This window comes from Equus asinus, chromosome 24, assembly GCF_041296235.1.
Source record: "Equus asinus isolate D_3611 breed Donkey chromosome 24, EquAss-T2T_v2, whole genome shotgun sequence".
In the NCBI taxonomy this organism is placed as follows: domain Eukaryota; kingdom Metazoa; phylum Chordata; class Mammalia; order Perissodactyla; family Equidae; genus Equus; species Equus asinus.
Window position 1 is genome coordinate 38,242,673 of NC_091813.1, and position 23,907 is coordinate 38,266,579.

Sequence of the window (23,907 nt, forward strand, 5' to 3'; positions counted from 1 at the left end):
TCCAGAAAAAATATTCCCCAAATTTAAAAAGAAAGTTTATTAAGTAGAAGTAAAATTGTAATATTTGACCATGCTAATTTTTCATTACTCATTTAGAGGAGGAAATCTTTTTCCTTCTTTCCTTCTCAATTTTTTGGCTAGTTTAATAATTAAATTTACATAAGACAGATTAACAGGAAAAAAAATTTAATTTTGCATGTATGGGAGCTCTTAGAAATATGAGACTCAAAGAAGTGACTAAAGCAGGCAGCTTTTTGTACCTTCTAGACAAAGAGATAATACATTCGTGAAGACTTGACAGAGAAGTTTGGGCTTGGGGTAGTCAAGAAGTAACAAGATCTTTTATACAGCCTTCTTGGCACTCAATTCTCTCTTGGTAGTGAGGATGTCTCCCTACCTCCTGGTGAGGAGGGGTACTTTCCACAGGGGAGATTTACTTCCTGCTTTCAAGCGGACAAAGGAGGATCCGAATGTCCTTGCACTGTTTCTTAAGAAACTTTAATTCAAAATAATCAGTATGCCAATGTGGCCTATTTTGGGGTAGCATATTTTATTCTCCTTTACTCACATAATTATGCATATGTTTTTCAGAAAAATAGGATTTATGGATTAAAAGATTTGCAACCAATTTCTATAATTAGTTTCTCTAAAGAAATGAAAGTGTAAAAATTACTATTTCAAAGATAGACGCCAATTTCAGTTTCTACTAACTAAAGTTGCCACATCTATTCTGGCTGATTCAGAAAGCTATTGTATAGACTAAACTTCATCCAGTTTTAATAAACTTTGAGTTATGTTTTAATAGTAGGCCAGTTTACTGGGATTTATTAAAATACAAATATCAACACAAATCATTAACGTTATTAGCAAATCAACACATAAGATTATTTTCCTGTGTGTTTCCAGAAGTGCAATTTTATGGAACCATTAGTTCCAAGAATTGGCCATTTAAAGTGTCTTCATGTAGACTTTTTTTTTTGGTTTTTTTTTTTTTTTTTTGGTTACTCACTGCATTTCCGTTATCAAATCTTATACTGTATTCATTGGGGGCACAAAACTGTTTTCCATAATTATTGAAGTTTTTAATCTTCAATTATTTAAATTGATGTTTTGTCCAAGGTTGAAAAATTTGTAAAAAATTAGCAATATTTTAATCAGAAATTGAGTAGAATAGGATTGTTTTATTTTAAAATAATATGAAATGAAATAAAATAACAGGTACTTTGCTTTTTAGTTTAGAGCAATTATTCTAACAGGATTTATGTTTAGTTTTCTTAATAGTAAATGAGAATTATTCTGAAATAAGTTGCAGTATGAGGTAAAGTACTCCGTCTCCTTCCTTCTTTTCTGTTTTATGCATTTCGGGGAGAAGATAGGATGTGACCAAATAGAAGGAGCTCAACTTTATTTTAATCCACACATAAAAAAAGAAAGTTAAATTTTCTGGAAAAATTCATTGTTTGGATTTGGTACATTTAAATCAAAAGTAAAGTAAGACAGTATTTTTTATATTTAATAAAATTTCAGTGATTATTTTGGGCATTGTTTTTATGAATATTTTGAAGGTATTATGAAGATAGCGTGTCCTTAGAAGTTGCCTCACTATAGATTAGATATGTATCTCACATCTCCTTAGAAGCTATCACAATTTTAGGGCTAAAAGACCATTTTGAACAAACCCCCTAGAAACAAATTACTTAGGTTCTTGTGCAGCAATTTAAACCATGAAGTTAATTTTGCTCAGTTTCTCAAAAGCACCTCTTATCTCTCGTGGTAGGGCTTTGCCCCAGCTTATATTTTTGCTTGACATACTAGGTCATCTCCTCTTTTTTGCCCCTTGCATTTACCTAATCACTGATCATCCTTTTGGTCTCTCTGTCTTAGTCCAGGTAGGCCAGGTTATGATGCTTTAAAATAAAGACCAAATTTCAGTGGCTTAGCATATCACACCTTTATTTGTCACTCACATTCACACAAGCTTGTTGTAGATGGAGGTGGCTGTCATTGGCTGTCGTGTCCTTCATGTGGTTATCTCTGTCTTCCAGTTTCTTCCATCCTGTACTACCTCCATCTTAACATGTGATTCTGCAATAGGAAGAATACAGAGGACAAGAGCATGAAAAATCATGCAATGTTTTTTAAATACTTCTTTCTGGAAGTATAATTTGCCCACATATCCAGGAATGAGAATGTTAGTAGGTATTAGTAATGTCTACCAAACTCAGCTTAAATAAAACATTCGTATCTTTTCTTGACCACTGCCCTCTCCTCTGAACTTCCCCAGAAGCTCTCTCAACACCTTGTTCTTTCTTTCTCATACTCATTATCATAATGAATTGTTTAATTGTCTGTCTTTTCCCATCCAGGCTGTAAGCTTCAAGACTTCTGGAACTACATCTAATTTTGCTCACGATATTATTTTATTCACAGTAACGGGCATACAGTAAGCACCCAAATATGTATTTGTTGAATTAATGAACTAATGATTTTCCTTGGCTTGCAGTCTTTCAACCAGAATGTGAAGTGGTTACATTGGGTCTATGTTGCTTTCTTTTGACTCTCTCATGGTTTCATGTATGATATTGTGCACATAGTATGCAAGAAACAGATTCTTTCTTAATAAATGAATCTAGTATTTATTTAGTACATATCATGTGCTTGACACTATTTGAGGAAATCTGTCTTAGAGAATGATTACATTTCTGTGCAAGTAGGAGGAAACTTACTCTTGGCAGCCTACAATAATTTTTCCATAAGATATTTCTGTCAGCCTCCTCCGCCATCCAATCAATAAAACACTTATTGTAGATCTACTGTGATAAAGCCCATACTAGGAATTTGCTGGAAGAAAGATAGGAGGAGGGGATTGAAGGGTGAATGAGGCAAAATCAAAGAGGTAGTGCTTGATTTTTCCATGCTTAACTTCCTATGTCTTCAATAGATTTGAATTTTAGGTAGAGATAGGTTGTTATAAAATGGTAGAGCTTCCATCAGCATACGTCCTTGCCAACATGGATCAGAACCCTCTCCATCAACACTTGTTGGACATGTAGCCTGAGCAAAAAATAAACATTTGTTCTTTAAAACCACTGACATTTTGGATTTGATTGTTACTATAGCATAATCTAGTCTATCCTGACCAACAGCAGAAATATAGTCAACGCCCTACTGTATATATATTTAAGATTCTAAGGGAGTTGTTAGAAATTTAAGATAGTACTCAATTTTATTCCCTAGAGGTACAGCTGGTACCTTGAGTTAGTATCTCTCTTTGTCTCCTTTAAATTTAAGACTGTGGAAATTAACAAATGAGATACTTAGAAAAAGCGCAGGCCCACATAATGTAATCCCCAAATAAGACAGTAGAAGACAGTAAGTAGACTGCCAATTGTTTCGCTAACATTGATCACCTCACGCCATAATATTTAAAAAATTGATTCTTCCTCAAATTAATGAGAAACTTAAGAGTTGTGGGCTCTGGAGGGCAATATAAAAAATTCAGCTCACCAGACAGAATTTTTTTTTGTCCACTTGATACTGAATAAATAACGTAACAGACTTTTAAAAACTGAAGTGACGTGGCTTGACAAAAAGCAGATGAGAAGTTGAGCTATTTAAAGTCTATGCATACATGTTAATTTTTCCCAAGGAGAACACGATTTAATTGCTTTTGATAGCGTCATTTTACTTTCTGTTTCTCACATACTCAATTACACAGAAATGATAGTTTATGTTTATGGTGGATCTATATTATCAACAGGATGAATACTCATTTTGGAGGTGAGGCTAGTATTTAAGGTCGGCTCTAAGAGTTAAGACAGCCACATGGGTTACTGATTCTGGGGTTTCAATATTCTACCAATTATGGTGGTGTGTAAATTCCTGTTAATGGCAAAGAATTAGAACTTTTTCACCTTTTGGAAGATTGAATCCAACTGCCAGATATGAAGGAAACAGTAAATATAGGGAAAAAACACACATGATGCAGAAACCTATAGGAGCTCAGTTAATAATTCCCCTTTTACTTTTTAAACATCTGATAACTTTAAAGGACCAATTCCTGAATTTCAGAGAAGAGCAAGCTATTGAAATCATTCATATACTTTCATACTCTGATTTTAATTTCTTTGTACTTTCAGATGAGTCAAACTTTCCTGTTTTCCAGTACCCACTTTATAAAAAATAAGAAGTGTACTGTGAATTCCAAACATGACCCGAGTAAGCAACTTTGTGAAAATAATGTGTGTATAATTATATGCTGTCAATTCCATTATATGAGGGAGGATTATCAAGTTAGCATATTAATCAGACAGTTTCCTATTTTCCTCCTCTGAGTATCTGTGCTGTTTTAAGGACCATATAACATGGTGAATAAAAAGAGATGAAAGTAAACACCGCCAGCACTGTAGAAAGTGTGATGTAGTAAAGAACAAAATGGGAGTATCGTGGAGCAAGAGGCATTGGGACTGTGGAGGTTAGCATGCATAAACCGGAAGAAGATGGAATGATGTCTGGAAAAGCAGCAGAATAGAAGTGATCCCTTAGATGTGGACACAGACCAACCAGTCTATCTTGGACCTTCTCTGCCCAGTCTCTGCAGATGGCTCGCTACATGTTATCCTCCACAATCACCCTTGACTTTAGTTCAGAAAAGAGAGCTTTCATCACTGATATTTCATCATTAATATTTTCATCACTAATCATTTCATCATTAATATTCTTAATAGGGTAATGATTTGCTTCAATTTTCAGTCTTTTAACACAATTCATGATTTAGTAACTACACATGATACTTTTAAAAATGGATACTTATTGATAGGATATTAAAAAAATAGGAAATTGAATGGGAAAATTGTTAGAATTTCTAATAATTAGGGTAGATATATAATTGCTTATTCTTACATGTTAAACCAGAAAGAAAATAAGGATATGTCAGTGTATTGTCAACTAGTCTGCAGAGATACTTTTTGGATAATCAAAAAGAGATACTTTTTGGATAATCAAAAAACATATATTATATTCTCTCACCTTAAATATGGCAGATTAAAGAATGGCTGGTAGATTGATTAGCATAATTTTCTAATTCCAAGTGTGTAGCTGGAGAAAGTCATTTTCCTCTAGATGGGTGGGGCTTTATATAGGGATGTAGACTAGAGCTTAATGCTTCCTGCAGCTCCTCCTGGCCCTCAGAAAGGAAGGTAAGGGGTGCAATTTCTCATCCCTGCACACACAATTTAGCACAAGCTGGTGGCATAGAGGGGTAAAGAGAGTGACCCCCTCAGGCTGTGGGCCCTGTAGAAAGCTGAATTCTTTCCTGGGGTTCAGAGAAGGCAGCACTTCTTGTAGCACATTCTAATGGGTACACACTAGTGTCACAGATATGACCTGTGTCTCACAGCCTCAGACTGTCCTAGAGTGAAGACTTTCAGATTCTCTTTCTCTTGGGCCCAGCAAAGTGTGGCCTCCACTCTTTTAGAAAGTGAACAGATCAAAGGCATCAGGTCTCCAGTCATATCAAGAATGGCAGGGTGGTCTAACTCTGCCCCTCCCCTCTACGCCTAGCAAAAATAATTTGCTGGTCCTTTTAGAAAAGTTACCTATCAACCAGTGACACACTTACATGCACAGTACTGCCGTCCAAATTAAAGCAGCTGTATTATGATCAAACTCCATCAGTGATTTTACATTAGAGGACCATTGGCTTCATTTCCTTCAGAAACAAAAGAAAGGAAGTTTCATTACAAAACTGTATTTGCTTAAGAATCCCCTACAGCCCAGCGAAAGAGGATGGTCTCAGGGAACTCTTATCAAGGCACATATATTCTGGCAACAGAGTTGGAACTAAAATTTAGGATGCAAATTGAATAAAAGACAATTTTCAACTAAAAAGTTAACTTTTGGTTACCAGAAGAGATGTTTTCTCAAAACCTGTCAACCTCTTTTTGATTTTGTAATTTTGTCAAAAGCCAGTCTTGCCCATTTGTTTCCATTACTGTGGGTAATGTTAAGCTGTGCACAGAAGTATTTCTGGTGTTCTTCAGATCTCATTAGGAGTAGATGCCAACAGTGACCATTTTAACGCTTCATTTAAGGGCATGATGTCTCATACTTTAGAGGCACAGCTCATTCTCCTCTAAGGAAATTTTGGCAAGTGGTGACTGGTAGGTGATTATGTGTTTAATTCTTCCGTGTAGAGCAGGGCTTCATCACAGAGTCCTTTAGTTAGATGACTCCTTCAAGGAGCAGATTAACTCAAAATGTCTTCCAACAAAGCATGGAGGGGTGGCATGGAGTTGGAGGTGAATGGGCTATGGCATCAGATTGCTGGGTTCGTATCCTGTCTCTACCACTTAGGGTGATGGGTAACTCTCGGCAAGTTGCTGAACCTACGTTTAACTTAGTTTCTTCAACTATAAACTGTGGATAATCAGAGTTCTTGCAATGAGAATTAAATGAGATAATTCATACAGAGTGCTTAGAAAGGTGCCTGGCACTCAGCTAGCACCTAGTAAATATTAACTATGATAATATTAACTTATTACATTTGAAAGCTGTGGGGCCATAGGTTTTGGAGTTAAGAATATTTTAGATTTTGGAAATTACCTATATGTTGTTACCAAGCAAGAGAATTCATAAGGCAGTTCTTCATGCCACTTTAGAAAGTCTTCAATGCCACTCCTGATTTAATGGAATATCTGACTATTCAAACAATAGCAAATTAAGAAAAAAATGAGAATCCTAATTTCTTTGTGCCTACAACATGCGTGGCATGGAATTTTTAATTAAATTTGTTAATTTAATGAATGGCTAGAAAAAAGCTTTCCATATTAGTTATCAATGGCTGTGTTACAAATTAGCCCAAATCTTAATGGCTAATCACAATAAACAGTTCTTACAGTTTCTGTGGGTCAGAAAAAAAAAAAAAAGTGGGTCTACCCCTTTAGGATCTGGGACAGAAACTCTTAATTGAACATTTTGATATTTCTGCAGCCAAATTTGTAGAATATTCATACTATATGGGATGAATAAAAATTGTAAATAGCCTCAGGTCAGTTCAGTCTAGGTTTTGCTACTCAGTAAGTTACCAAAAAAACTTCTTTTGTGAGAGATTTTCAGATTTTTAAATTTCAGGTAAGGAATTGCGGACCCCTATTATATTTCCTTATGTCCCTAAGCCAAACCAGACCCTACAATAGGATGGGAAGCATCCTTGCAAAGACAGGGCAGACCCATTCTCTATGGTTTTCAAAGTATTGCTGACTCAGGCCTCAGTGTAGGGCAGGCTGGCATGTATCAGCATCCTAATATTCATTAAGGACTGAACAGACATCACATGTGAAGTGAAATTATTCCTCACTGAAATCTCTCTGCTTGATTTTCAGAAAACATGTTCTAACAATCTGGTCTTGCTTCACTACTTCAGAGATTTTCCTCTATTAAAGACATGCAGGGCTGCCTCTAGCTGGATCTCATGTCCACAGAAGCATCTTGCTTTGGCTCATCCCACTTTCTTTCAGAAACCTCCAGGGCTCTACTGATGCCCAGAGGCAGGGGCTCATCTCCAATGTTCCAGTGCATACATCCAAGTCCCACATTGCTCTGTTTTGCTGTTGGTAGGCAAAAATAATGCCTATGTGGACAATGAGGTTTAATTGAAAGGTTGATTTGAAGTTCTATATAAGAAAATGTGAAGCCATATTCCTAAATATGGGATGTCCGGAAACTATAACTCTTTTGTCTGTTTCCCCCATTCTGTATATTCACTACATGGTGGTGCTACAAATTCATGGCATTCTTCTGGTTATGAAATTTAAGATAAGATAAGGAAAGGACTTTCTATACTACTTAACTGACACTGAAAAAAGTGAACTTGCTACAGCATGAGGTTGGGTGATGCTACGGCTTAGTCTATGAATATCTTTTCTTAAGGATAACATCTATGCCTTTCACTGTCTGATTAATGGTCCAGATGGAGTGTTAAGCTGGATTTCTTTCTCATCAACAAAAAGCTGGAGTGCCTAGGAGCCCCATGCCTGTAGAAATTGAACTTGAATTGTTATTCATTTACCTTGTTTCTCTATAGATTTCAAAATTCTTTTGAGATAGACTGATGATAGCAAAATTCAAAATACAGTTCACACAATTCAGTTTATCTGTCTCCTTCTGTTTGTCAGATTCCTTGCAGCAAAACACCATCAGTAAAATAACTTTGTAGAATTTTCCTTGACATTTAGAAAAATGATGGCTTAATGAATGCATCCCCACCCAATAATTCCATTATAGTCTCCAAGGCTCACCACTCATTAATTGCTTTTCTAATTGCTTTATGAGAAATTGCTATTTGATAGGTTTTTCTCCTTTTTCTTTCTAAAATCATTGACACTTGCTAATTTGCTTACGAGATAATTTAGGATAAGTTACATAATTTATTTGAGCATTTACAAATAATTTCAACGTACTGAATTCTGAATTGCCCTTGTGATACAGTGTTCTCTGCTGATCTATTTTTGACATTCATTAATTCAACCATTTATTCAACAAACAAGTTTTGAATGTTTGTGATGAGCAAGACATTGATCCAACTACTGTGGAATCTATAAAGAGGGTTGTTGTCCTAAAGAAGCTTATATTCTATTAGAGAAAGAAGACTAAAATAATTAGAATTCAAGGTCGAAGTGATAAATGCAGAGGACTGGGCAAAGTCCTACGGGAATGCAGTAGAAGGATGGAGATCATTTCTGGCTGGGAATTTTAAAAATGGTTTAATGGAGGAAATCGCACTAAGTGGTATGTTAAAAGAAAAATTCAATTCATCTTTTATTAAAAGTTGATTAAAATATTTCTTTTATTGTCCATCAAGAGAAGACTGGCTGGGAGGTAAATAATGATACACTTCTAAAATTAGGTTGATATAAAAAATATTTAACAACCAGTATAATGTGCACACTGACAATTAAGAATAGATGTCAGAATTTTCAAGATGTCAGATGCCAGCCTGTGTACTTTACTGGTACATACTGGCTAAGTATGAACCTTACCTACAATGAAATATAGAACAATTAAAATAATGGCTGAAATATACACTTCTTTCCAGGGAAGGAGGCCTGCAACACGTTGTTGCATTAAAAAAGCAAGTTAAACAGTAGCATGTATAGTATGATCTATTGGTGTACAATTATATACATATATTGATATCTAGAGAACTGTCTGAAAAGATGTTCAACATGAGTAACATCTCAAATGATTTTTACCTACTTCTTCGTATTTTTCTCTTTTCTTTGAACTGTTTACGGTGACTATGAATAAATTTTACAAAAATTCAAGTAATTTAAAAATGATTTTGACAGAAGTCATTGTGAACAATATTTTCACTGCTAGTGATAAATTAGTGAAGGATATGACAATTAGAGGGAAATTATAGCTATGTTTCTATATTTATGAAAATAATCCAATTTGGTGGGAGCAGAAAGTGGATGAAATAAAGATGATGAAGAAAACATGGATGAAATAAAATTGGAAAACTAACTGTTGGAAAATCCTGTAAAAGTTTAAAAAATACAAATTTGACTTTATATGGTTGGCAGATGCAAATGGGGCAATGACAGTCTTTGAGATGAGTAAGGATTACCAAAAAACCCCTCATTTTGAAGTTGTTTTGAAACCATATTTAGAAGAGATTTTGGGCAACTGAGACTGGAATTAAGGGGGACATTTAAGAGGTTAACGCAATAACCTACCAGGTAGGCAAGGAGCACATGGAATTTGACAGTGGCAGTAAAGATGCAAGAGAAGCATAGATACCAGCATTGTTTTAGTGGGAGGAAGAACAGAACTTATACATTGTCAGGGTAAGGAAGGCAAATGAGAGGGAGGAGCCACTGATGAATACTGGTGATGTTAGCCTAAATAAAGAAGTTATAAAAGAGCTACAGGTTTATGAGAAAAATTCAGAGAAATTAGGGAATGTTAAATCTGAAAGCAAACGTTTATTTCTTTTCTCTCTTGGTATGTAGGAAAATGAAAGGGAGGTTAAGTGACTCATCAAAAGTTTTACAGTTAAAGATTGAGTTTAGGCACATTGAGTTTGAGGTGCCATAGGATATCACATTGGAGTATCTGAGAAACCCATTAGAAATATGGGTTGAGGGGCCAGCCCCGTGGCTGAGTGGTTAAGTCAGCATGCTCCGCTTCGAAGGCCCAGGATTTCACTGGTTCAGATCCTGGGTGCAGACATGGCACCGCTTATTAGGCCATGCTGAGGCAGCATTCCACATAGCACAACCAGTGGCACTCACTACTAGAATATACAACTATGTACTGGAGGGCTTTAGGAAGAAGAAGAAGGAAAAACACAAAAGAAGAAGATTGGCAACAGACGTTAACTCAGGTGCCAATCTTTGAAAACACAAAACAAAACAAAAAAAATAAATATGAGTTGAGAGCTCTGTCAAGTCCTAGCTTTCCCTTTAGTCAAAATTAATGGCTCTTTTATGGTCCCATAGAATTATACATACTTCTAATATAGCATTTACTAAGTTGTATTTCATTTGTTCATATTATTGGTTTCTATGGATATGTATATCTCAGGAAGGAAAGGACCATGCCTTATTCATTTAAAAAATTTTATGTACAGTGCCTAGTCCAGTCCCAGTACTGTAGGCACTCAAAATTGTTTAGGTGAATAACTAAGGAAGGTGATGAGGAACATAGAGGTTTAAGAGTCTTTCTACAAGTTGTAATAGAACATATGGGAGTGAAGGTCCTCAGGGCAGACTGTATAATTGCAAAAGAGCTCTCCCTGGTTGAGCTCATCCACCCGCATAGGTAATAGATATAGGCAGATAGTTATATTACCTGTTTACTGGAGACTTCCAAATATATATTTATAGTTCTGATCTCTTTCCTGCATGACAGATAAGCCAAACTGCATTCTGAATAGTTCTCTTAAAATGAAGGATTCCAAAATTAAATGAATCACGCCTTTCCTCATTCAGTCTGTTTCTCCTAAATCCTATTTTGGTTAATTGCACCACCATCCAATGTATCAGAAATCTGGGAGTTGAGATTTCCTCATGCCCCAAGTCTGATTCTTGTTTTCTTAAATTTGCTTCCTGAGCATCTCATAAATGTATACTTTCCTCTGCCCCTGCATTCTCCTGCTGCTTCTCATTGATTCCAATTCTCATAATTGCTCAACTGAAACATTGCAATAACCTAAAACTTGTCTTCCTTGGCTCCAGTTTTACCTGTGTCCTCAAGCCCCTGCCATTAGAGAAAGAATTATCTTTATAAAACACAAATATAATTTTATTTATTTCTTTAAAAATACTGCAATGGCTCTCAATTGCTCAGGTTACAAATCATATGCCTTATTGTGGCGGGGCGCCTGCCATGTTTTGGTCTCTCTCTCTAATTTCATTGCTATCTTTTGCTCACTGCTCCAACTGTACTGACCTAATCACAGCTCTTCAAACACTACATGCCGTTTTGTACCTTGTTCATTCCTCTCTTTGGAATGCCCTTTCTTCTACTCTGAAGAATTCCCGTTCATCTTTTCAGAGCAAGCTCAGTTACCGCTTCATCTGAATAGCATTCTCTGACCACTCCTGATAGCATGGACCATTCCTCCTTCTCTTATGCTCTGAACGTACCTTATGCCATGTATAGTTTCTATCATACATTATTGCATTTACATGCCTATAAGATTAGGATTTATACTGTGAATTCCAAGAGAGTAGAGACTGTCTTGGTCATCTTTTAGTTTGGCAGCAGGTGCAATGTCTGGCAGATAGTAAACATCCCAGTAAATATTTATCAACTTCTGCAGAGAAGGATGCTGATGACTGAGAAGAGATTATTCTTTTTTCAAACTACGTTCTTATTTGTGACCTTAATACGACACTTTTAGGAGAGAGGTAAAGATAGGGACAGATTTCAGAAGTTTAAGGAATTAGTGAGTGACCTATGAGATTCAGTGAATGCGGTGAAAAAAAAAAAAGATATGATGAGATCTCAAAAGAGTATCAGAGTCCCAAGAGATTTCGGATGGGAAGACCTAAAAGAGATTTTGGGCTGTGGGGAAGGAACCAACAAAAAATAGATCTAATTTTTTTAAGAATATGGTTCTCTATGAGGAAGAGAGGTTGAAGGTGAAGACAGAGAGAAGTTTATCTTATAGATGTTTGTATATTTAATCTTTTTCAAGTAGGATTATTCAGTATATTTACATAGAAAGGTAGGAGAGGAGTAAGGGTGAATGTGAGGAAAAGAAGAAATCAGGGAAAAGACATAGAGAAGAGACGTTAAAGCCAGATAAATTGAGTAAGTTAATGTTTAAGACAAAATGAGCAATTAAGTCCAGCTTCAAACTTTTCCAAGAAACTGTCAACATGCGTCTTTCCTCATCCTTGTCTCTTAGCACACCTGCCATCCACAATCACATTGGGAACCTAATTTGAGGCCAGATTCTAGAAGGCTTTAAACACCATGGTAAGCACTTTGACTTTGGTCTGTTGTGCAAAGGGGAACCCTTTCTATTCCCCGAGTGTCGTTTTAAAAGAGGAGATTTAGTTAGATTAAGTTTACCTGGCTACAAGAAGTGAGGAAGTCTCCAAGCAGAGCAAGAAGCCAATACAAGTATCCAAGCAGAAATCACAGTGTAGGGATTATTTATCAGTCAGAACAAAAAGAAGCACTGATGTGAAGTATATCAGAGGAAAAACAGACAGAAATTGAAGATCAGTTACTTGGGGGCTACCAAAGAGGCATGAGTCAAGTCCAGGAGAATGAGAGAATGGTACATTTTGTACCTTGTTATACCCTCTCTTTGGAATGTCTTTTATTCTACTCTGGAAGGCATCGTAGTTCATATGAAAGGATTTTTAGTCTGCAAAACTGTTCAGAGAAGGCAAGCCTGTTTGAAAATTTTAAGTGGTCTTTTTAAATAGCTTTGATGCCGTGTAAGGCTATGCACACCTTGCATGCTGATAGCGCTGTTAGGCCGTTCATGCTGATAGGGCACTGGAGGGACAATGTGAATTGTGCTCTGGTTTTGAGTGCGAGTGCCTAGCTCTAAGAGTTCAGTGATTTTACTACATGACAGCTGTTGGACCACTTATTTTCATTAAGAAGGAAATTAAACATCTGCCCTCATAGTTAATCACAATCCATGACTATCCAGTTGTTGCTCCCACTGGAACTTATTTATCATAGTTTTGTAGAATTTCTGTATTTATTTTGCATTTGTCCTTTCCTGGTTATGAAGTTCTGATTTTTAATATCCTAGATCTTCTTTCCTTTCAGAACTTCTTGACTCATTGACATTAAGAGAAAGGAATTTACAGATTCAAGAAGCAATCCTTACAAAAACACTGCATGCAGGCCAAGAAAATACAAACACTTTTCCCAATTATCTGAAAAATTGATGGTGGCAAGCGAATCAGAAGCAGAATCTGTGATATAAATCGTTTTAACTTTTTTTCAAGTATAATTTGTACACCTTAACAATATTTCTATCTTGGAGAAATAATCTGCTTTGAAATACAGATCCTCTCAACTTTGTGTCTCCTGCTATTAATGACTGACATAAGATTTGTTTGATATTGGCTGATTAGACACTGGTGTCAAATTCTGCTTCAAATACAGGAAAGCTTCAGCCAGTTTGTGGTGTTCACATATTTGAGACAGGAATCGCTTCTTAAGATATGCTGTTTTTGAATATACTATTTTGTTTTCTCTTGCGCAAAATATTAGATCTACATGCTAATACTATGCTGAGTGTTTTGAAGTCAGCCGAAATGATCTAAACCAAGTAAAACGTATCTGTATTTTATGCTGGTCTTACTTCTAAGTAAGATGCCCTCCCAATACAATCTGTGGAAATCCTTGTGAATATTGACATAGGTGAATGGCTCTGTGTACAAAATTCCACTTAATGATTTTAGTTATAAGGACTGTTTTTGATGATGTTTAAAGGAGACAGTCTTTGTTTATAATTCCTTGGAAGCATATTATCCTACAAATCCTGAAAAATGATAACTTCTATCTTTGAGCTACTAAATCAATCATTCTAACAGCAATGAAACAAAATAAAACTTGCGAATTAAAACATCCTCAACAAAATTTTAGTATTTTTCTCTAAGGAAGAATAAAAGATCACCATGATTTTGATTTTTTTCAAGGTTTTTTTATTTTTCTTTCCTTTTTTCGTTTATTACTCCAAACCAGAAGATTTATAAGCCATGTACTTGAACAGCAAAACCATTTGCCATTTGGTAGAATTGGCTGACATTTCATTTTTTCTGGGCAGATTGCAGATTAGTTTGACATTATTTTCCTGGGTTCTGAGCTACATCATTAACATATCGCTTATGACTAAAAGCAAAGTAGTTTCATTTTGTGGCATAATACCCCACATTTTCTACAAGTAGTAAAATGTATGATTTCTCTGAAAATAGCTAGATATTACTCCAGTCTTGTAAAAAAAAACCAGAATTCTATTAATGTAACAAAATGTATCACTAAAATGGTGTGTCAGAGGGGAACGAAAACCTCCATAAAGGCATGATGTGTTTACTGTTGATATCTCTAAATCTTGGCTAGAAATGAGAAACATTCATGAAATATTGGGCTTAAACTGAGATTACATCAGTATGGTAGCAATATCGTACTTGTCAACTAACGGAATATAACTGCCTGGTTGTACCACATGAAAATGAAAATTCACTTTTTGATCTAAGGCATAATTCTTCTCCTGTCCGTGTTGGATAACTTTTTATTTTTAATGTAAGGAAAATAAGAGCCAGGCAACCGAACCACAAGATGGCTTTGTTTGGGAAACCAAGAGAATAACAAACTGCTGATCATTTTTTAATTAAAGTAGTGATCAAATAATTACCAACACTCTTATTTCAGTTCTCAATGTATTTGCTCACAACTCGTCTTTCCTCCACTGAATTAACTCTAGTATATAAAATAGAATAAATAGGTCCACATTGTACAATTGTTGGGTTCTCTTCTATTTAAAAAGCAATTGTAGTATTATACTTGTGTGTGATATGAATGAGCTGTGTTGAACAATTCACTACTATGATTTTTTTCCTTTTCTTTCGTGATGCTGACATATTTTACAAAGACAGAATGTCTCGTTACTGTAAAACGCTGCTTTTACTGACAGTAAGCACCTAAATGAAGTATTGTGCAAATGTTTTGGCCGCATGCACTTTAGTGTTTAAGCAAAACATCAAACCAATTAGCAAGCCATGCTTCAGAGATAAAGTATATAGGCTGGTAGCAGGTTTTAATGCATTTTTCTGTCTAGTTACATTCATGGATTTAATTCTTCCCAGTTGTATGGCAGCAGATAGAAAATCTTGAGGGACAAACCATAATTTCATGGTCATCTAAGATAATTATTATACTAATTACCTATTATTAGTTCCATTTCCCATTTGTTTCATTGACATTTTGAAAGGGTAAAGGAGATTGTTTTTTGTGAACTTGCTTTTAAACCTCCTACTGTTTTCAGTACTGAAAGTGTTCAGGAATGATGTACATTGCTCCAACGTACTCTATTCATGTGGTGCATCAGAGATGACCTGGTTTTTGCAATACCTTAGATAGAATGCTATTATGCCAGGAAAAAAATGTATTCAATTTTCAAGAATGATCTTAGGCCTATCAGACACATCTCTGTCTCATTCTAGCACGCCCATCTTCTTCTAATTCACCCCATATGTTAAGTTTTATCTGAAGGAAATCTGTACATTCAATTTTCTCCAGGTACAGAATCCAGGGGGGTGGGAGTGAGGATGAGCAGCACACAAACAAATAAGAAAAAGACTTAGAAAAGACATTTACAGAAATTACATTTATTTATTGTAATTATCTTTTTATTATTAGATTTATTTCGATTTATATTATGCTTTAAAACATAACATGATTTTATGCTGACTCCAGAACTGCCTTTAATATTTTTAGATAGATATTTATCAACCTATCGGTTTATAATTAGATTATTATAATGAATATCAAAATTTTCCTTCAGTGAAAGTTGTTCATAAGCATTCATCTAGATTTTTCCAATGGGTAACAATTCTTAATTAAAAGGCCAAATTTATTCTAGTTTTAATCAATGCCACATTTTTACAATCTAAATAAGCTTAACATCATCAATTTTTATCTTCATGATGAGAAGTTAAAGGATAAAATTCTGAATATATGGTTTTTGAAATGAGTGGTAGGCTGTTGGTCTGTCGTGGAAGTAGATCAAAATACATTGAGGCATGCTAGCTCCTTTAGGACCCTAGAGTTTTGTTTTGTGTATTATTCAGATAGAACTTGAAACAACATCTAAGTATGCAAGGGGAGTTAAAGTACATCTGAAACTGATTTACTTACTCCCATGGAGCACTTGTGGCTTTCCACGTTTGACTCTTTGTTATTTGTAAATCATATTAAATATGAACCACTCTTTTTAACAAGGACTAAGAACGAATTTATGATATATTTAATTTTCTTTTTGTTCACAAATCAACAGAGAGAATTTTATTTTACTTAAGGAGTATTTGTTCGAACCAGAGTGAACCCATTGCTGTTTCCTCAAAAGCCAGTAGATAAAAACCAATTAGCATTTTAATCAGTTGTTTTGTGTCACAAAATGAGATTGGCTGTGTTTTGTTTTGATTTGTTTTTTTAAGCAAATCAGGCAGACAATATTTCAGGGAGTGACAGAGGCAGAAAACAATGACATTTTAGTGGATTTCTTTATGTACATTCCAGTATTTGTGGCCAGATGGGCCTCTGTGCCACCGAGAGAGGGTAATCATCTTGGCAGAGTGCAATGGCTTGAGAGGATTTCAAATTGTCCTATAAACTTAAAAAAACTATGAATTCTTTCTCTAGTTTGCTGTTTAGTTAAAGAAACATGCTTAGGGTCATTAATTGGCCTCCACATATCATCAGTGATGTAACTGGAGGGGGAACCAAAGACTGCAAAATTCAAGTGCACTGCTTTATATATGCCACCGCCATTGAACAAAACACTTCAGCAATGCTGGAGGGAATACCTTACTGTGAGCAGTCGTCTCTTAGCACATGCCTGTCACACTACGATTTTCCTAAACCATCTGTGTAGTATCGTTGGCTTAAAGCATTCTGAAATATAATGGAGATGAAATATTCGGGTTTATACTGACTGCAATAAAGGGAACTAGTTATTACCATAGAAACAAGAAAGTATGCACAACGTCAACAACATTTGAAACCAAGAAGCCTCCTGATAAAAACATGTTATAACCTAGCAGCTATTGCTTGCAGAATAATTTTGGTTTAAACATAGTAGTGGCTTATATTTGCAGGGCTCGTACTATGTCAAGATGCTATGATACTCAATTAGATTATTAAGAATATAGTCTATATTCAGAATATAGAATCAATTAATCTAAGCTTAGTGATGGCAACTGGACTCCCAGGTATAAAAAAAGATTGGAGAGTAAAAATTACACTGATCTGTGTTTTTATTGTGGCATCGTGTATTATTTGACAATGCTAGAGAATATGCTATCTCTCCAGCCTAATTTTTCATATAATTAAAATTGCCATTTTAAGCATTAGTAATTTTTTAAAGTTTTAATTGTTCATAATGGAAAAATTTTATGGTTGGTAGTATATTCTTACTTGACGTTCTTACACATAGTACATTGAACACGTTTAAGATATTTTCCTGACAGTCTGGGTTCAAAATTAAAACTATCAATTATAGTGTTTTGCTGTGGCCCATAGATGCCCTCAGTAATTTTTGTTTATTTAGCCCTGCTTCTATTTACTCCAAATGACTCTAGTCGGCTAGAGGACATCCTTCCTATCTACTGTAACTTCAGTGATGTCAGTGGTCCTTCTTCATCTTATTCATTTATCATTTAATTCTTATGTCCTGTCTATGTGACTAGGTTAGAACTGTCTGTAGAATAAGAACAAACAGGCTCCCAGTAAACACAGGAGACTTCTTGTGATCAAAATGTGTATGCCTTGATGAATGTTTTATGAAATTTATTTCTGCTGCCCAAAGATTGCTTTTATCAATGTATAATTCCATACAAATTTCATAAGTTTGAGAATGATGGATGGCTAATTTAATGATAAGTGGGATTACTATATTTTGAAAGTATTACATATAATACTGCACAAATGAAAAATCTGGCATATAGGAAAAAAGAAAGAGTTCCAGGGTTAATCTACAAGTCAATTAAATAATATTGAGTCAATCAACAAATAATTGTTACTTAGCGGCAGAAATTGAACTATCACTTCATACCATTGGTTAGATAATAATTAACGCAGACTCTTGAAATAAAAAAATAAGTTTCTGAAAGACAAGTCACTTCTGTTCTAGAGAGTAAATCTGACCTTTTAGTTTTGTTTACTCTTTTGCAACGATTGTAACATACCTAGTTGTAGTAACAACCATACAGAGCAGAAACATGTAAATATTTGGTGAAATAGGCTTTATAAAGAATATACATCCTTGATGGGCACATATCATAATTACTGTGAATTTAACCCCAAATTCCAGGACATTAATGAAGTTATCATGGAAATGGAGGAAAGGAAATAATCTGATTACTTGAAGGTTTTTATTTTAAAGTTTTTAAATGACTCAGGCATGAAATTGAAATTTTGAAGTGACTATAATTTATCATCTCAGATTAAATTATCATAAATTTCAAAGTTACATTTTTGGTCTTTGCAACAAAGCCATCTGCTTAGGAGGGGTCATGATAAGTGACAAACAATCTCCATTTCTTCATCTGGCTTTTTAGTGGACTTTTAATTTTCTTTTCCTATATGACACCTCCCAAGTACATTAAAGTTTTTGTCTCATACTTTGCATTCTAGAAGGGTGAGTCCAAAAGAAACCCAATTCTCAACATCCTAAGTCATGTCTGCACAAGAAAAATAATAATTTTTTAGCTGTAGGTTTTTCTCACATCCTAAAACATCAGAAATTCTGTCTTAGAGCTTTGATTTTTCAAAAAGTGGCAGCACCTTAATTTGGAGAATGGAAGTTAGTTCTCTTGCCTCAATTCCCTTGCAGTGAAATGACAGGATTTTAGCTGCATGATCTCTAAGGTTCTTGCCAACTCTAAGACTCATTGAATCATATTAAAGTTTGGAGGACGAGTGTGCATCCATTGATATTTGGCCTTTCGATCTAGTCTACCTGCCAAGAAATATTTACTTTCTTGGCAGCTTGTCATGAAAGGTCAGAGCCTCTTGGCATTTATTTGCCTGATGTTTTAACATTCATTCAAGCATGGCTATTTCTTTGTGGTCAAAGTTGTGGTCAGCGAAGATATACATTCTTTTGCAACTCCATTTTTCTAGGATTTTTGAGTCTATTCTGACAATTTCTGTTGGAACATGTAAGAAGACTGCTTGATAGTGCAAATGTAAAATTAAGTTTAGAGTTTTGTAGGAAATGGCAAAGATTATAATGTTCATTGGAAAGTTATGATGAAAATTTATGAGGAGGCAAAGTTGAGCTAAATGCCAGGCTTTCCTGACAACTAGAACCATGCAAAAAGAAAGTGAAATGCCTTGTGCAGTGTGAGTTCCCCATCAATGGGTGTATTCAAAGAGCATTTTTATGGTTATATGATGGAGATTTTCAAAATGAGTGAGTGGGAGACTGGATAACCTTGTCTTAAGGTTCTTTCTAATTTTAAGTTTCTATGAGTCCCAAATAAAATATAATTATATTGATCTGGGAATTTTGCTTGAGTAAGGATTCCATGAAGAATTAGACTCAGAACATCTGTCTTTCTCAGCTAATGCATGGAAAAGTAGTCCTGATACTCTACAGTGATGTATTAGAGTCATTAATAAGCTAGGATTTCAATACCAATCTGATTAGCGTAAGCAAGAAAAAGAGAAAGAAAGATTCTCTGGGAGGATATCCATAGTTTACAGAATTGAATGAACAATTGAAGTCATGCCTTGGGCGCGGACGGGAACCATGGCAGTCCTGAATCTTGACAGCAGAATTTGTGAACTATGAGTTGATTGTTCAATTTTAAAACCATTCTACTCCTGTGTGTCTGTGTTCAGTATTCCAATTTTCAAGGAAAGCTGATGGACCTAAGTTCAATAATATTCCTGTACTCAAAGCAGGAAGTAGGAAAGGACACTGGTAGGAGAGGAGACCCTGGGTACTATGACTGCCAGCCCCACCAGAATTAAGGTCCAGCAAGAATTTGGTTGGAAGTGGTGGCTTGAAGAAGGGATGGGTTTGGGGTTTCTCAAAGGAAAGGAGAAGATATTACCAAAGAAATGAGATGGAGGTGATAAGGGGTACTGGGAAGATAAAACAGTTTTAATTTTATATTCTATTTCTCTCTCCCCAGTGTCCTGTAAGCTCCTTGAAGTCAAAGATTATGTTTGTTCACTGTTAAATCTCCAGCCTCTATTACAGTCATTGGCACACAGGGTTTTGTGTTGTAAATATTTGTTGAACAAACAAATGAATAAATAACTAATGAATTTTACGGACATAATTTAGAAGTTTATTGGCCCACTTTCAATAGATGTGAAGAATATAATTTAGCAAACTATTGACCCAGTAACCCTCAGAGGCTGTTAAGATATATGCCGCCACTGCATAGTGAAGGAGGTGTAGCCTTCATCTTTTTCTTCTTCTCTTTTTCCTTTCCTTTTGTTTCCCCTCCCTACCCCCTCCCTCCCTTCCTTTCTTCTCTCTTCCTTCCTATCTTGCTTTCTTCTAATATATATTAATTATATAACTACAGATCATAAGGACAATGTAAATCCTTTCCTTTTATTAACAAAATATAATTACACACAATGCTATTTGAATGATAGCTATTCTGTTTGTATTCTCATAATCCTTGAACACAGCAGATGGACTGTAAGACTCTTTGCCAAAAAGTCTTAGATGCTAAGGTGTTTTTACTGTTTCCTGTGTTTCTAAGGAAACTGTAATAATCAAGTCTCTCATCTGATTCTTCTTAAGCTTTGATGAAATCCAGTTCAGAAGTAGACCTAATCATCGTTTATAATGAGCTTTGAGAGATTTTTCTTGTAAATTTGAAGGGAAAAATACAGAATTGTTAGAGAATTTCAAATACTTTTAACAAGGCTGAAATTGTTGTTGAAATCAGAAAATAACTATGTTAAAAATAAATTCCATATATATTATGTTCATTGTATCTATGTTTGAATAAATATCCCAGCAACTCAGGGTTCTTTGCATTTTACAGTCACATAATCTATATAAATGCTTCCATGTCAGTAACAAAGATTCCTAAAGAATGGTCACCATAGCAAGAAGATCATATTTGATGCACAGAATCTAGAAGCAGCAGTAGCATCTTCTTTTAAAACACATTTCTTTCTGTCAGCAAATGTACATAAAAGATAATAGCTTGTATGATTTCAAGTATTATACATAAGTTCAAAGCATTTACAAGTCAGCAGTTTTTAGACCCTACTTACAAGTAGCTGTTTGGGAAGAACATGAGGCATTTGGAGTTCTTTTATAGTAATATTATTATATAATAACTGTAAGAGTATAAATGACCTCACAGCTCAAGCAGAAAATTAACTAAACTATGAAACGTTAATGTCTCGACATAAAATGAAAATTCAGTGATATCAAGAATGTTGCATTAATAACTATGTCCCTATTTACTTTTAGAATGTTGTCAATGACGATTTGATTTACAGGCTGTCGTGTGTTTACTACTGATTTATTCCAAACCCATTGTTATCAGGGAGGGTAAGAAAATACAAATAATCATAGGAATGATACTTTCTGTTAATGGAGAACTACCTATGTGTTAAGCCACACACTGAAGAAAAAAGATTTGTATTTTATGGAAAATTGAATTCTCTTCTGTCTATGCTTTTGAAATATACACTTAGGAATAGGTAAGCTAAAAGCTATTTAAAAAACAAACATAAAAAGGACAAACCCCCAAAATGATAGATTTTCTGCTCACCTGGAATGGATCAATTTTGTAAGCACATGGAAGAACATCTAATGCAGGCAAAAATCAATGTGACTCCATGAGGAACACTTCTAGTTGGATTAATCTAATTTCCTTCTGTGCCAGAGTGACAGCTTTAGTAGATCCATCTGAAGTCAAAATCTCAATATAGCTTGACTTAGTAAGGCTTTTCTTCTACGCTGAGCCTTATCCCAGTTAACAGCCTGGGAAAAGTCAACCTTTCTACCAATAAGCAAAAGATTGGCAATAGTTTTGGCCAATGGGGACATTTCAAATAAACCCTACCAGAATGATCACCCAATATGTTTATACATGATCTCAACAATACCATCACAAAAGCGTTAAAGAATTCCTAACATTTATTCAGCCCTTATTATGTGTTAGGTATTATTCTGTGGTATTTATATGTGTTAACCCATTTATTCTTTTCAAGGAGCAGCATCAGGTACTGTTTAAAGGCATGGACTCCTAAGCCTGGGTTCAAACTCCATCTCTACCACTTAGCTATGTGGCGTTGGACGGGTTGTTCAACCTCTCTGTGCCTAGGTTTCTTCATGTGGAATTGACAATAACAATCTTTAGCCCCTAGAGTTGTTATGAGGATTAAATGAGTTATTGTTTATACAATGCTTAAACAGTAGCTGGCCCTCAGCCAATGCTACAAACATTTTGTTAGATAAATGAAAATGTAATCCAAACAATAAATTGTCAATTACAGAATAATGTTTAGTAAGGAGTTGAACAAAATTTGCCCTTAGTGATGAGTTCCAAACAATACTCAGTGATAGAAAATGATTGAGTAAGCAGAGTATAATATAGCAGAAGAAGTGCTGTGATCTCAGTGGGACACTGGTTGAGCATATGTCAAGAACACAGGGCTGTAATTACTTAAAATAAACAGACACTAGCTTGTGTTGATGGAAGAGGGTCAAAACAGCATTGACACTAGGTTTAGTGCTTTCTCCTCTTTTCAATATGTTATAACCAATTTAGTTTTCTCTTTTTTATCCTCTTTTCCTCCCCTTCTTCTTCCTTTCTTCCTTTTTCTTTTATTTTTAAAAATAATTTGAAGAAAACAGATATTACCCAGGGAAAAACAAGATGGAGAAAATTAATAGAGTTTGGAATAATAGATTATCTGTAGAGGATATTTTGTATTCTAAACAGAATCTTTTTTTTTGGTGGGGGGGGGAAGTTTAGCCCTGAGCTAACATCCACCGCCAATCCTCTTTTTAGCGAGGAAGGTTGGCTCTGAGCTAACATCTGTGCCAATCTCCCTCTATTTTATATGTGGGACACCTGCCACAGCATGGCTTGATAAGCAGTGCATAGGTCTGTGCCCAGGATCTGAACTGGTGAACCCTGGGCCACCAGAGCGGGGTGCATGAACTTAACTGCTCTGCCACCAGGTGGGCCCCTAAATGGAATTTTTAAGGCATTCTTGTCACATGTCATTATTTAAGACAAAGCAGGGTGGGCTCTGCTTTTTGATTCATTGAACTTTCATGACAGTTGTGTTCTCCTATAGAACTGGGCCTTCAGTGCACCCTTGAGAATTGAAAACCGGGCTTAGGGTCCTGCCTTGGAAGTAGGGTATGTGTGACTCAATTTGTTGCACATAAGACCTGTAGCATTGTAGTGGATCTTGTCGAAATCCCCACTGTAGTGCTTCTTTCTATTGTATCCCTTCTCAATTATTATTTTGTTTAGGATCCGATACCTGTGATATATCTTTCTCTTCTTATGTGGACTTTTTTCCAAATCAACTAACCTTCTTTGAGTGGCTCCTCTATGTCATGCTCTGTCCTCTTATACATTTCAAATAATTTAATCCTCAAAATAGCTCTTTGATATAGTTATCATCCTGCTCATTATTCAGTTG

General features: G+C 35.3%; 1 protein-coding gene and 1 long non-coding RNA gene across 6 annotated transcripts in view; one reads left to right on the forward strand and one right to left on the reverse strand.

Moving 5' to 3' along the window:
- The window catches only part of GRIK2 (glutamate ionotropic receptor kainate type subunit 2), a 627,117-nt gene that overhangs the window by 121,808 nt on the left and 481,402 nt on the right, over positions 1-23,907 (forward strand). The window lies entirely within an intron of this gene.
- LOC139041805 (uncharacterized) lies at positions 1,938-22,152 on the reverse strand. The gene is made up of 3 exons (XR_011497771.1): positions 22,017-22,152; positions 5,621-5,710; positions 1,938-2,085 (listed from the first exon to the last, which is right to left on the reverse strand). It is a non-coding gene; the product is annotated as an uncharacterized lncRNA (long non-coding RNA).